We start from the raw sequence: 13,196 nt of genomic DNA, 5'->3' as shown, positions 1-13,196 counted from the left end.
CAACTCTTCTCCAGAGCCCCCTCCTTTAAAGCTGTGGTCTGCAAAGTGAGGTGACAGTCCCTCAGAGGAATGTGGGGAACATCCATCTCTATTTCTTCCCTTTTTGTCCTAAATATAAGGAATTAATTAGGCTTTATGAATACCTAATGTGTACACTAACCCCAGTGACTTCCTTTGCATTCTAGTTGCCTGAGTCTCATGTAGACGCTGCTTGTTTGATTTCAGGGTCTACCATATATTGCAAATTCTGTGCTAGAGGACAGCATCAGGGTGACTAATTTTATGAAAGAAAGATGCTTAAACATAGGATGTTGACACTACTTTGTTTCCAGATGAAGCAGGACCATGGGAGTGCTCAAAAATCCCACCAAAAGTTGAGCTTCTGTTTATTTTGCATAAGTATACATTTCCTAATTGTACCAGCTCTTACGGTGATGGGATATAGTATGCACCAAGCAAATATGCTTGAGAAAACCACCCCGTACTGCTAACTGGGCACCTCACTTTAAGGTAAATGTGCTATTTTAACAAAGAAAACAAATGCCCCCAATTGGTACTCATATCGCGAAGAGAGCATTTTGAAAACAGACCTTTGGAAATGTTACTAGATGAAATGACTACATCTATTCTTAACGTTCTCACCGCTTCCATTTCCTATGAGAAGGTCCTTGGAGGAAAGATGTCCACGTCAACGGAGTACCAGTGGCAGAGCCCTCATCTCCCAGCCTGGACACCTGGCTGCATCTTCGGGACAACACGCCTCATGAATAGCTGCCACCCCTAGGGCCATGAGGCGTAAGTGTACCTATGATGACGGACAAGTTGAAGTAGGAAGGAAAGGCTGGCGATCGACTTCTGAAAGTCAGCCAAAGAAAACTGTGTGGATCACAACCGTCTGACCCACAACCAGTCACGGGGTGGCACAAGACCACACAGCATTTCATGGGATTGCCCTGAGTGGAAGGTCGACTCATTGGAAGACACAACACCAAGTGAACGGCTATAGATGTCAAAGAGAATGATGACTTTCAGCCCCTGGCTATGGGCAAAGAGACACCTGATTGGTGGTGGTGCTCTTATCTCAGTCAGGGGCGGAGCAGACTGGCAGCCCTTTGTTCATCCCAGTTTGATGCCTAGATCGTGGCCACAGCTGTCTCATGCCTAAGGCACATAACGAAAAAGAGAAGAGGATGATGACTTCCAATGCATAGTGAAGCTCCTAAAAAAGTTAAGGCAACTCACAGGACCTAAAAACAAAGAAAAGCATATCGTGTTGGGCAAATCTGATACAAGAAACCTCTATAAATTGTTGTAGAACAAATATATCACTTTGAGAACTGAAGTGCATCTGACCCAAGACTTGGTATTTTCAATCACCTCATCTGCATGTGAAAACTAGGCAAGGAATAAGGACAACCACAGGAGAATCGATGCGTGTGAACTGTGGTATGGACCGAGATATTGAAGCCACTATGGACTGCCAGAACGAACAAATACAGCACTCTGTACTTGGAAGATGTACAGAATGCTCCTTCGAAGTGAAGCTGATGAGACCTTGTTTTATATAGGGCGACGTGTTATCAGGAAGTCGCAATCTCTGGAGAAAGACATCATGCTTGGAAAGAAGGTGGTCATAGAGCCAAGAGGAAGATCCTCAAGGAGCTAGGTTGACATGGTGGCTGCAACAAAGGGCTCACACCTAACAACAGTCGCGAGGGTGGGGCTGGGCCTGGCAGTGCTTTGTTCTGTTGTGTTCTGTGATTGTGATTTGGTAGCAATTCAACAGAGCCTAACAGTAACAAAAATAAAGAGGAAATCAAGTCCGGAGTCGGACCCTAGGGACTGGATTCACCACCATGGACCATACAAGGCAGGAAGCTGGGGATGAAAAGCCTTCATCAAGATAGGTCTTTCTGGACGGGAGGTACCAGGAACTATATTCATTCATCAGCAAAGAGACCTGCAGGGCAGTGGGTCAGGGTCAGCCCAGGCTTGAGATGGGGAGAAGAAGTCTCCCTTAAGGATGCTTAATCCCACACCTGGCCACCCATGGGTTGGGCTTTGAAGCTATACCACCTGCGGGCTTGAGGCATCTCACAGCCAAGATATTAAGATTAAATTTTTATGTCACACCACTTACACCCTTGGCAAAAGCAAACTGAAACCAAACTGGAGGGTCACTCTCTCAACCTAGAGCTGGCAGTATCCTTCTTCTTTTTTTTTCATAAAATATTTACATGATTAAAAACCAGGTAAGAGGCCATCAGACTCTAGGGAAGAGGACATGGCATGCAGACTAAGAAGTGATGTCAGTTCAGAGATTTTTAGATAATCAAAGATTTGGTGACTGCATTGAATGTGATGAGGGGAAGGAAGGCTTCCAGGTTGGACCTGGGTGGGAGATACCGCTTTCCATAGGAGCCAGGACAGGTCTGTGGGAATAAGACAGCTCGTTATATTGGGGGTATGTTGAGCTAGCATTGCCTGCGTGTTATATACATGGAGATCTCCAACAGCAAGGATGATATTTAGATCAGAAGCTGAAGATGAAAATGTGCAAGTGGCGGTGGGAGTGGCGACACCGGGAGGGAAGGGGGTGTAGAAAGGGAGAACCGATCTCGGAGATCTATGTGTAACCTCCTCTCTGGGAGATGGGCAATGGGGAGGCACGTGAGGGGAGACACCGGGGAGTGTAAGATAAGATATAATAATTATTTATAAACTATCAAGGGACCAGGGGGGAGTGGGGAGGGAGGGGGAGGGAGGAAAAAGGGAAACCGAGCTGATTCCAGGAACCCAAGTGGAAGGTGAATTATGAGAATGACGAGTGCAACAAATGTATAAGGGTGCTTTGCTCAATTGATGTATGTACAGACTGTGATAAGAGCCTTATGAGCCCCAATAAAAAGATTTTTTTTAAAAAAGAAAAAACTCCAAAGAAAAAAAGAAAATGTGCAAGTGTCTGTACATGAAAATGAACCCAAGAAGTGGGTTGAGTGGTACAAGAGGACGAGCCTTAAGGAACGATAACCTTTAGGGACAGGTATAGAGGTGCAGGCCAGCAAGAGATGGAGGAAGGAAGGCAGCAAACTATAGGGTCCAGGAGACCAAATGTCAACATTAAGTGAAAGTGATACTGACAGAAGTCAGCAGCCTATAGAACACAGCCCCATCAGCCAATCAGATCCCTCCCAGCCACACCTCAGTCTTCATTCATAAGAAAGCAAATAATCCTGAGCCCCACCTCCCACCACCACCATGCAGCGAGATTGTGTGCACATAATTGGTGATTTGGGAAATCCATAACTTCTCTCTTGGTGTTTTAATACTTTCATTCACCAGAAGTTGAATGTTATAGTAGCAAATCTTCTAGACAACCCAACTCTCAACTCACCAATATGGGTTGTGATGGAGAATTTCTTAGAATATATAAGGTTCTCTTTACGTGGACCTTAGGAGATCCAGTGAGTCTTCAAAGTCAGGTATGCTGCTTACCTTGGCATCTACCCTGCCTTCGCTCCACATCTGCTGGAGACTGACTAACTCCGTGAAACCTAAGGCTAGCTAGCACATTGGTCACCAAGGGACCAGGTAGCTCGGTCTCTCATTCTGTAGCCATTACGTCTTGGCCTATTCCCTTCTCCCTTTCTATACAGCATCTTCTCAGTGCTAAATGTTCTTCTCCTATCCAGGTGCCATTGCAGATACTGCCTTTGTCAGTTTACCTATGGACCATTTTTCCCTCCTGTGAACTTCTATCACATTTTCTGTCATTCTTCTGATTAACGCAGTATAATCTGAGATGACCTTCACGCTTGCATCTCTTCCGGGTTACTTGCTCTCACCAGATTGGACATTGAAAGTCCTGCTCTCCTTGATGCATCCCCTAGCAGTGGAGACCCACCTCTCTTTTGGATTAGTTAATGCTGGCATGTCATAGGCAATGATTTTCTAGCGTGGATTCAGATGCCTGCACCAAATTTATTTGATCCTCAAAGCCACGTGACAACTTTACCGCCCATCTTATTTGCTTGGATCTGGGAAATATCTGGCAACTTTCATGAAAGCCTTATATAAAGCATACAGATGATTGTGTATGTTGGGCACCGAAATTGAGAACTTTCATGGAGAAGGATAAATGGATCAGAACAGCAGTTTTCAAGCTGTGGGTCGGGACCCCTTTGGGGATTGAACGACCCTTTCGCAAGGCTCACCCAATTCATAACAGTAGCAAAATGACAGTGATGAAGTAACAATGAAAATAATCTGAGGGTTGTGGGGTCGCCACAACATGAGAAACTATTAAAGGACATTAGGAGGGCGTAGGGCTAGAGGAAGACTTTGGACAAAGGTCTGAAGCTCTCAGTTGCAGTTCCCGTCTGCCAATGTCACACCAGTATTCCTTCACGTGTTTTTCCACGCTCTCCTCAAACGGCCATTTCCAGTCTCGAACTACCCCCGGCCCCCACCACGCGGCCTTGCACGCTTTCCCAAGATAGTGCGGACTTTTGAGACTGTCATACCTGAGACTTCTCTTCCCCTTGTAAAAGTCACTTGCATTACAAAATTGCTTCTGCCACGTGAATGCTTTTAAGGCTGAGAAGCAAAAAACGAGATAAGCCACTCCAGAAGCCTAACGTATTTGGTACCATGACTCAGAGAAAACCTCTGGACTCCACCTTTGAGGTAAGCAGGCTCGGGACAAAACTTTCTGTCCCCAGAGCCAGGCACGAGTCTCTTCCTCACTGTCTCACTCTGTGCCCCCTTCATTGTGGACTTCTGCTCTCACCAGGTGGGTCGAAGCGGAGGCGCTCTGGCAGTTGGCTCTAGCTTTCCAAGTGTCGGGCTTAAACTGCAAGGTTTGCCGTTTGAAACCACTAGCCTTCGTGGGAGGGAGGTGGAGTTTTCTACTCTCAAACATAGCTGCAAGACGGACCATTCAACCCTGCCCTTTGGAGTTGCTTCCCGGGGCCACATAGATATGTCGGTAACCGTGTGCTCTGACATGATGCCTGGTGAAACCCTTTACCCAGCCCCCCACGGGTCTGCCTCCCTGCTCTCCTGTGCAATTCCTGCCTCCATGTTTCACTCTCAGTGCCTCCCAAAGCCTCCTGTCCGGTGATGCCCCAGGAAGACTGTCACCTGCAGGCCCTGCTGGGCACTCATTGCCGAGGGCACCCCGAGGGCACCCTTCCACCTGGCCATTCCCTGCTGGCACAATTCACTCCATGTTGCTACCTTTCTTGTAACTTCCAAACTGTTGTTCCCTGTGCGTTTTCATCTGCCGGCCTCTCCGCAGGGCACCCACTGCCCCCTGACTTCTCCACTATTTTGAAGGATGGCTGAATAGGTGCCCCTCTCCAGACTCATTGCCAAGAGGGCATCTCAAGATGGGTCTCTTGCTCCATTCACGGATCCAACCATGTGTCCCGGGGGATGGACTTCCAGTTTCCCATGGGTCCCGACTGGTCCTTCCCCTGGTCTGCTCCAGTTTGTTCCCCCATCCCTTTCCGGTTTCCCCAAGCATCCTTCCTCTAGTTTACAGATAAGCCAGGTTCAAGGGGATGCCTACTTCTCTTGACTTTGGCGCTGCTCGGATTTTGGTGTTTGGTCTTTGTGTTCCTGTTCGTCTTCCCTTTTGCCAAGCTTTAGCACAAGGCATTTGAAAGTAAAACCATTAAACAATTGCTGATCCAGTCATTTCCAAGACCTCTCAAGAGGTTTTTTAAACACAGCTGTGCCTCCTGCCTCTACACAGACAAGGATTGCGATTTCCCTAGAGTAACTGCATTCAGATTGAGCCGTTAGACAGCCCCCCAGCCCTTTCAAAGCTTCTAGTGAGACTCATAGCCTGTGGTCCCCTTCGACGGTCTTGGTAAGACTACCCATTAGATGGTGGTCCCCTTCAAAGGTCCTGATGGGTCACGTGACCCTGACCCCTGATCCCCTTGGAAATGCCACTCATAACTGGCGGTAATAATGGCCGGCTTACGTCTAGCTTTGACCTGCAGATGCTGATGAAGCAAAAACTCGCATTCTCCTGCAACTCCTTCTGGCCCCAGCACATTCTAGGTGATGGGAATCCTGGCCAAAGCATAGCACACTCCCCCTCCCTACTCTAATACGGCAATGTGCCATGGGAGTAGCCCAGTGCCAAGAGGCTTCCCATCAATATGGGTTCATCCGAGCCCAAAGGAAGGAAAAGCTAACCCCCTTGTGCCTTCTTGGAAACCCAGTTCTTATAAAAACTTGAAAGGAATGGTCCCCAATTCCCAGCTCCAGTCAGTCTGGAAGGGTCCTGCCCCAGTAATTCTCTCTACCCCCACTGCCTTTGAAGTTCCAGGACCAAATGTGTGCCTCCACCATTCCCAGGTAAAACTATGGAAGTCGTTGCAGTGGAACCAACCCAACTCAGATCAAATGGAGCACGGTAAGTACACGTGTGACCCATTAGATGGCCTTACGATGGTGTTTCATCAGCACCCTGAGACAGATAGATGCTCTGCAGAACACCATCCTGAAACGCACAGCCGTCTTCAAGCTAGTGAACACTGTGGCACCATTCCCGTGTTTAAAGGCAACATTCAGGCTCTGCCGGTCAATCCAGGGTTAATACCGCCTGAGATTTCCTTTGAAGTCCCCCAGTGTGGGTCGAACCCACACTTCCATGGCACTGCCCTCCCATAGCTCGTGCATGACCTTACCTCAGCTGTTCACCTGTTGTGTTTCTTCCAAAAGTTTTCCGATTACTAGGGACACTGAGCCAAGTTTGTCATCCCCAGGGGCACCAATGCCTGGATCACTTCCCGCTCCATCCACCACGGGCCCCTAAGTGGCTGGCATCCCTTACCAATGGAGCAGGAAGGGTATGGACCCAAAGCCCCACTTCGTGTCCATTAACAGCAGGAAGTAGCCAGAGGCGGTTGTCTCCCAGAACCCACAAAGATTGAGGTCCAGACACATTCACTGGGGAAGGACAGGTCACTAGATTGGGGTCAGAGGGAGTTGCCTTCCCTAATGCGTGTGCTAAACTCAAAGCAGCTGTCCATGCCACAATAAAGGGGCTGCTGAGAAACCCGGCACACCACCTAGACACCTATGGGAAAATCCGACCTGGGCCCACACCCAGTGCTAGGTCCCAGTCACATGCTATCACCCAGGTGCGCTTAAACTCAGCCAACGAAATCAGATTTCAACCAGCTGGAGGAGGAGGAGATAAAAGCATGCGGCAGGAAGGCCATGCCCCGGACTCCTCTCTTGTCTGGGTTCCCTCTTGCAGGTCGGAGGGCGGGGGCGCACATGCACCACCTGGGCCCTGGGGCCCCGAGCTCCCACCCTTTTGGGGCTTCCTGTTCTTGGCTTCTGGGATTTCCTGTGAATACCTGAAACTGCCCTTTTCCTCGTGAAAGTCCCTTCGATTTCCAACAGTGCTTCTGCTGGGTGAATGCTTTCAGCATGATGAAGCAGGAGCGGAAGCTGAAACCTAACAAAACACACCCGTGTTCCAGTGTATTTTCCAGGGCTGATGGTTCCAGTGGTCAGTGGGGCACCACCCCGGGCCTCCAGGTTTAGATAGCAACAGAAGAAAGGCCTGCCTATCATACGGATTAGAATCAGAAGATGGTGGGACTGGCTCCCCCCAAACAAATTTCCTTTAAGCAAATTGTTTCGACAAGTTGTGAAAAGGGAGGGGTGTGTACTAGAGGTCACAAGATAGAGTGGGAAGAATGCTACCTCTGAAGTGGAGCTCCTGGGGCGAAAATCCCAGCTCTCATACGAACGGCTTGCATGATTCTGGACCAGACACTTAACTCCCCTCATCTATGAAATAAGTTGTTCAACCTCAGCAGCTTCTGTTTCCCACCCCCAGGACCGCCTGGAAGGAAATAGACCACTCTCTCTTCTCTTTATCCATTGCTACCCTGTTTCCCTGAAAGTAAGACATCCCCCCAAAATAAGACCTCCCTGAAAATAAGGGTGTGGATCGTTATGACGATGTTCCAGAAGATGAGGACATGACTGTCATTGAATAAATGAGTAAATGTACCATAGATTGTTGTACATGGAAATAATGGTCGTAACAAGAAATTCTTGATACTGTAGGATTCACAGATTGTCTGGTTATGCTGGTTTGTGATGACAACTACTACCGTACCGTATACAGGTAATACATTTCCTCTCTTTTTGTTCAACAATACGTGTGTACCGTATTCACCTTCATGGAAAAATAAGACATCACCTGAAAATAAGACCTAGTGCATCTTTGGGAACAAAAATTAATATGACACTGTCTTATTTTGGGGGAAACAGGGAACCTTCAGGAAATTTACTCCTATAAGAGGAGCAGTACACACAGACTTTATAGTAATTGTTGTTCAAGAGCGTGTGTTGCTCCACTCTGTGAGCAAAACAGGAGCGCCGGGGGTTCAGTGTTTTAAGTGCTCGGATGCCAACCCAAAGGTACATGGTTGAACCCCGCAGCCAGACATAAGGGAGAGATATGGGGCCTGCTTCTGCTCTGCAAAGAGTCCGAGCCGCAGGAGCCCCGTGGGACAGTCTGCCCTGCCCTATTGGATCGCTGTGTGTTGGGATCGGTTTGGTCTCGATTCGTGGGAGTGACACAGAAGGCCTGGTGGTACTTGACTGGCTGTTCACTGAAACGTTGGTTGTTTGAACCCATCAATCTTCTTGAGGGAGAAAAGACCTGGTGAATTACTCCCAGAATGATTACAGTCTGAAAAAGTCTCTGGGGGCAACCTTATTCTGTCACATCAGGTCCCTAGGAGATGACAATCAACCTAATGGCACTTGTCAACGACAACATGAGCAAAATGACCAAATGTGCTTTTCTTCAAAACTTTCCAAGGCTGAAAGAAGAGGCTGATTCTTAACCATCTGCGACAGCTCTACTCACTGCCACTGTCCATGCTGACTCACAGCGAACCCCTGCGGGGTTCTGAGATCATCACTCTTGACAAGAGGAGGAACCCCAATATTTCTCCCATGGAGCTGCTGGTGATTTTAAACTGCTGACCATGCGGCTCACAGCCCAATGCTCAATGCACAACCGGGGCCCACAGACCATCCATGCTCAAATTTCTCTTCTACAAAGTTGTCTAGTTCAGCTGCACATTCTTAATGTTTTGGTGTGCTTTCATAGTATTGGATATCTATATGAGTGGGTACCCCACCCCCCACCAAACCGATGCTCATTTGTTTATTTGATGTGAGGGGACTAGTGCATTTGGAGTTCATTCCACCATGTCAGACTATTAATCAAGCTTTCTATTTAGAGGTTCTGAAAAGATTGAGTAACAGTGTGGGACCAAAAAAAGGCTTGATTTGTGGCAGACAGAGGACTGGTTTTACCACCACGACCATGTATCTGCTCAAGCAGCCACCTCAGTGTGCCAGTTTGGGGCAACAAAACCAAACCAAACCAGCATGCCTCTCTTGCCCCACACAACTGACTCATCTAATATCTCTCTGTGCGACTTCTTTATGTTTCCGCAAATGCAGAGGGACATGAAAGGACAGTGATTTGACGATGTAGAAAAGGTGAAGAAAAAAAACGAGGGAGATGCTGTCAGTCATTCAAACAGATGAGTTTGAAAAGTGGTTCCAAGAATGGAATCACAGATTGGACAAATGTATTAAGTGTAATGGAGAGTACTTTGAAAGTGATACAGTTGTTTTGTAAAGAATTTAAATACATAGGTTTGAGGCAAAATGATAATAATAATTCCAGTTTGTGGGGGGGGGGGTACCACCCTCATATAACTAATTTCACAATTAATCCTCTAACTTCTTGTCCACTGAAGATCTGGCCATTAAGTTGTTACTCAAGGGCATTTTCCACATGTCTGTAACTGGACTGTGAGGTCCTGAGGGCAGGAACTAGGTCTTACATTGCTCAAAGGGGTCCCGCCCTGGGTTAGTACTCAATGAATGGTCTTTGGTCTGGTAGCATTGTGGACATACAAAAATTTGCAAGTGGAAGTCGCTACCCTTCAGGATTCTATCTAATTGAGGAAGGTATTCCAAACTGAGGGATTAAGCGGCAATTCAAGGTATATCCCTAGGCTTGTGATTCATCACAAATAAATGTCCCAGGCCAGTGGACTTCTTGAAACCTCTGGGATATACTCAGCATCACAAATTCTTATATGGGTAAGATGACTCAGATATCTCCCAAGTTACCTATACTAATTGTTCTATGTGTATTGTGATCAGCAAAACATGTTAACCACTAGGAATTCCTACAACCCTTGGATCATTGATCAGTGCTCAAAGAACGAGTGTTGATATGTGGGTTCTGTGGACATTTTTGAAGTCAATAGTGATACTTCAATAAGGTTGTTCAAGCCACTGGTATATGCAACAGAGATTTCAAAAAGGAGTAAACATTTTAGGCTAGGCAGCTCAAAAGATTGTTTTTCCTGGAAGAGATGGGACTAGAACTCAGCTTTGAATGATAATTGGGTTTTTAATAGCAAGGATTTCAAGAACTACCTAGTCATTTTCCCCAAATCTTTAGCCATGTCTGAGATTCACCCCATTTCAAGGGCTTCACTGTATAGGGAGGAGAAAGGTCACAACATTCCTCTTTACATGCTTCAATTCCTTCCCTGACAAGTCAAGATTCTTCCAGAGTGAAAAGGGTCATTGATGGATTGGAGGACGGGTGGATGGAGACCTCAGGTTAATACCTTCCTTTAAGAGCATCCAAAAAATAAGCAAAGATATAAGATGCAATCCAGTCTAGCACACCAGCACAAAACTATTTTATCAGCTGTTTAAATGCTTCTTGACCACTGTAGACAATGTGCGAATCGGCCATCCTATAACTTACGAAGGCAAACATGAATCTAAGAAATAGTGTGCACAATGCTTGTGCCTTTATTTTTCCATGTGTAGGTGAAAGTTCACAGAACAAATTAGTGTCCCGTTCGGTAGTTTGTACCTGATGTGGGTGCATTCCCTTAGGATGCGGGCACTCTCTTCATGTCCTTGGATTCCCTTTGTTCAAATTCACTATCCCCTTCTATCTTCTCGTCTTTGATGTTGGGTCTCACACAACCGACTGCTCCATAAAGAGCATGTTCATCTCAGATGCTATTGCTTACTTATGAGCTGGTCTATTGACTGAAAAGAGGTCTCTGGAAGGATTTCAGCTTCAAGTCAGGAGTGCGTCTTAAGGCGATGATCTCAGTGGTCCATTCAGTCTCTGCCAGACCAGTAAATGTGGTCATTTCTGTGAATTACACTTTTTGCTTTACCTTTTGCCCCCTGCTCTGTGTGGACCCTTTGTAGTAATCCCAGTTAGAGTGGTCAGTAGGATTAGTCGGGCACCATCTAGTTCTACTGTTCTTCCTGTCTACGTTGTGTTTCATGTTCTCCTGTAGTCCTTTGGACTAATTGTTCCCTCGAGTCTTTGGTTTTGGTCACTCTCCCTTGTTCTGCATGGGAAGAGACCTATTTTAGAGGGTCACTCTCAAGCTTTTGAGACCAAAGTAGGACATGGAACATTTTCTTGACAAACAATATTCTGACAACTGGTGTAGATGTCCTTGAGTCTGTGGTCCTTGCCTTCAGGCCTGGGCACGTCATCCCATGAGGTGTTTTGTTACGTCTCAGTTTCCATGTCTTGGCCCTTTGCGTGCTCTGCTGTCTACAGCAAATGCTGCAGCACCACGATTATGGATGTAGAAAGAGCCACAATCAAAGCTGTGTCTGTAGGTGGATGTGCTTCCTTACATACCTTTCCAGCAGACCTATCTCCCTACATTCCCATTCATAAATCATTTCTGTTAATGCATATGTTTGGAGGATTATCTATGTCACAGTAGTTACTGTAGTTGCTTTGACCTGGGCATGTGGTGCCGATTTCCCCCACACTGTGTATTGCCTTTCCCCTCACCAGTATTATCATGTGCCTTCTAGCTACTTAAGAATGTTTCTCGTCTCCTTATTCCATCCCTAGTAACCATCAAATTTTTTCCCCTATGTGTAAAACTCTTTTTTTACAGTTGCCTCATACAATATTTGGCCTCTGGTGATTGACTTATTTTACTCAATATGATGTCCTCCAAACACATCCATGCCGTGTGAGGTTTTTGTGGCTTCTCCGTTATTCCTGAACAGCGTGAGTATAAGCCACCATCTGCTTATCCATTCATCTGCTGAAGGTTACTGTGATTGTGAATAACGCAGCAATGGACTCAGTGTGTTAGCATATGCATTTCTTCCTATAAGCGGTGGATACACGCAGGAGCTTCAAAATGGAACTAAAAGATAATACAATTTTGCCACAAACTTTTTGAAGCCCCTGTGCCTAGGAATGGGATTGCTGAATCATCTCGTATTTCTATTTCTTGTTTTCCAAGAAAGTGTTTTCCATAGTCATTGCACCATTTTACATTCTCATCAAGGATGGTGTCTTTGAAGAAGGCCGGTGGTCTTTATTGGTCATCGAATGTGAATGGACACATGCAGCCCAGTCCCAGGTCTGCCACAAACTAGTTATGATTCCCCTCGTGGGCAATTGCTTTCATTTTAAAACTTTCCTTCGAAAAAAAATGAACAATTAGACCAGTGGTTCTCAACCTGTGGGTCGCGACCCCATTGGGGGTCGAATGAACCTTTCACAGGAGTCTCCTAAAACCACTGGAAACCATCTTTCCAATGGTATTAAGAACAAGACACTGCTGCTCTATCCATTTCCAGGCTGATCTGCCCATGTAGATCCGCCCACATACGAGTAACTGGCATGAAGACTTACCCAGGCAATACCATGCTTCAAGAAAAACTTTCATTTATTTGTCATTAGCAATAAATATCTCACAATATATAATTACATATCATTTTTGTGATTCAGCACTATGCTTTAATTATGTTCAATTTGTAACGCTGAAAATACATCCTGCCTATCAGATATTTACCTGACAATTCAACAGTAGCAAAATTAGTTATGAAGTCGCAACAAAAATAATTGTATGGTTGGGGGTCACCACCACATGAGGAGCTGTATGAAAGGGCGAGAACCACTGACTTAGACTAAAGATTCCAAGGCCTCTTCTTACTGCCGTGTCTGCCACACATGGGGGCGGTACACAAAGCTGCCTGTCTTCCCAAGAGCGGCCTGGTGTCACCTTGTAGCTCCGTGTTGTAGCAGATCACAGGAGGAGCTGCTCAGG

At 46.3% G+C, this 13,196-nt stretch overlaps 1 non-coding gene across 1 annotated transcript; it reads left to right on the top strand.

The window, feature by feature from the left end:
* The first annotated feature begins 1,030 nt into the window (after positions 1-1,030).
* LOC142431235 (small nucleolar RNA SNORA48) lies at positions 1,031-1,174 on the top strand. Its single transcript, XR_012780773.1, has one exon. It is a non-coding gene; the product is annotated as a small nucleolar RNA SNORA48 (small nucleolar RNA).
* The last annotated feature ends 12,022 nt before the right edge of the window (positions 1,175-13,196 follow it).

The sequence above is a fragment of the Tenrec ecaudatus genome, chromosome 17 (genome assembly GCF_050624435.1).
Source record: "Tenrec ecaudatus isolate mTenEca1 chromosome 17, mTenEca1.hap1, whole genome shotgun sequence".
Classification (NCBI taxonomy): Eukaryota; Metazoa; Chordata; class Mammalia; order Afrosoricida; family Tenrecidae; genus Tenrec; species Tenrec ecaudatus.
The sequence above is the reverse complement of the archived record's forward strand: the minus strand, read 5'-3'. Positions and strand labels throughout refer to the sequence as shown.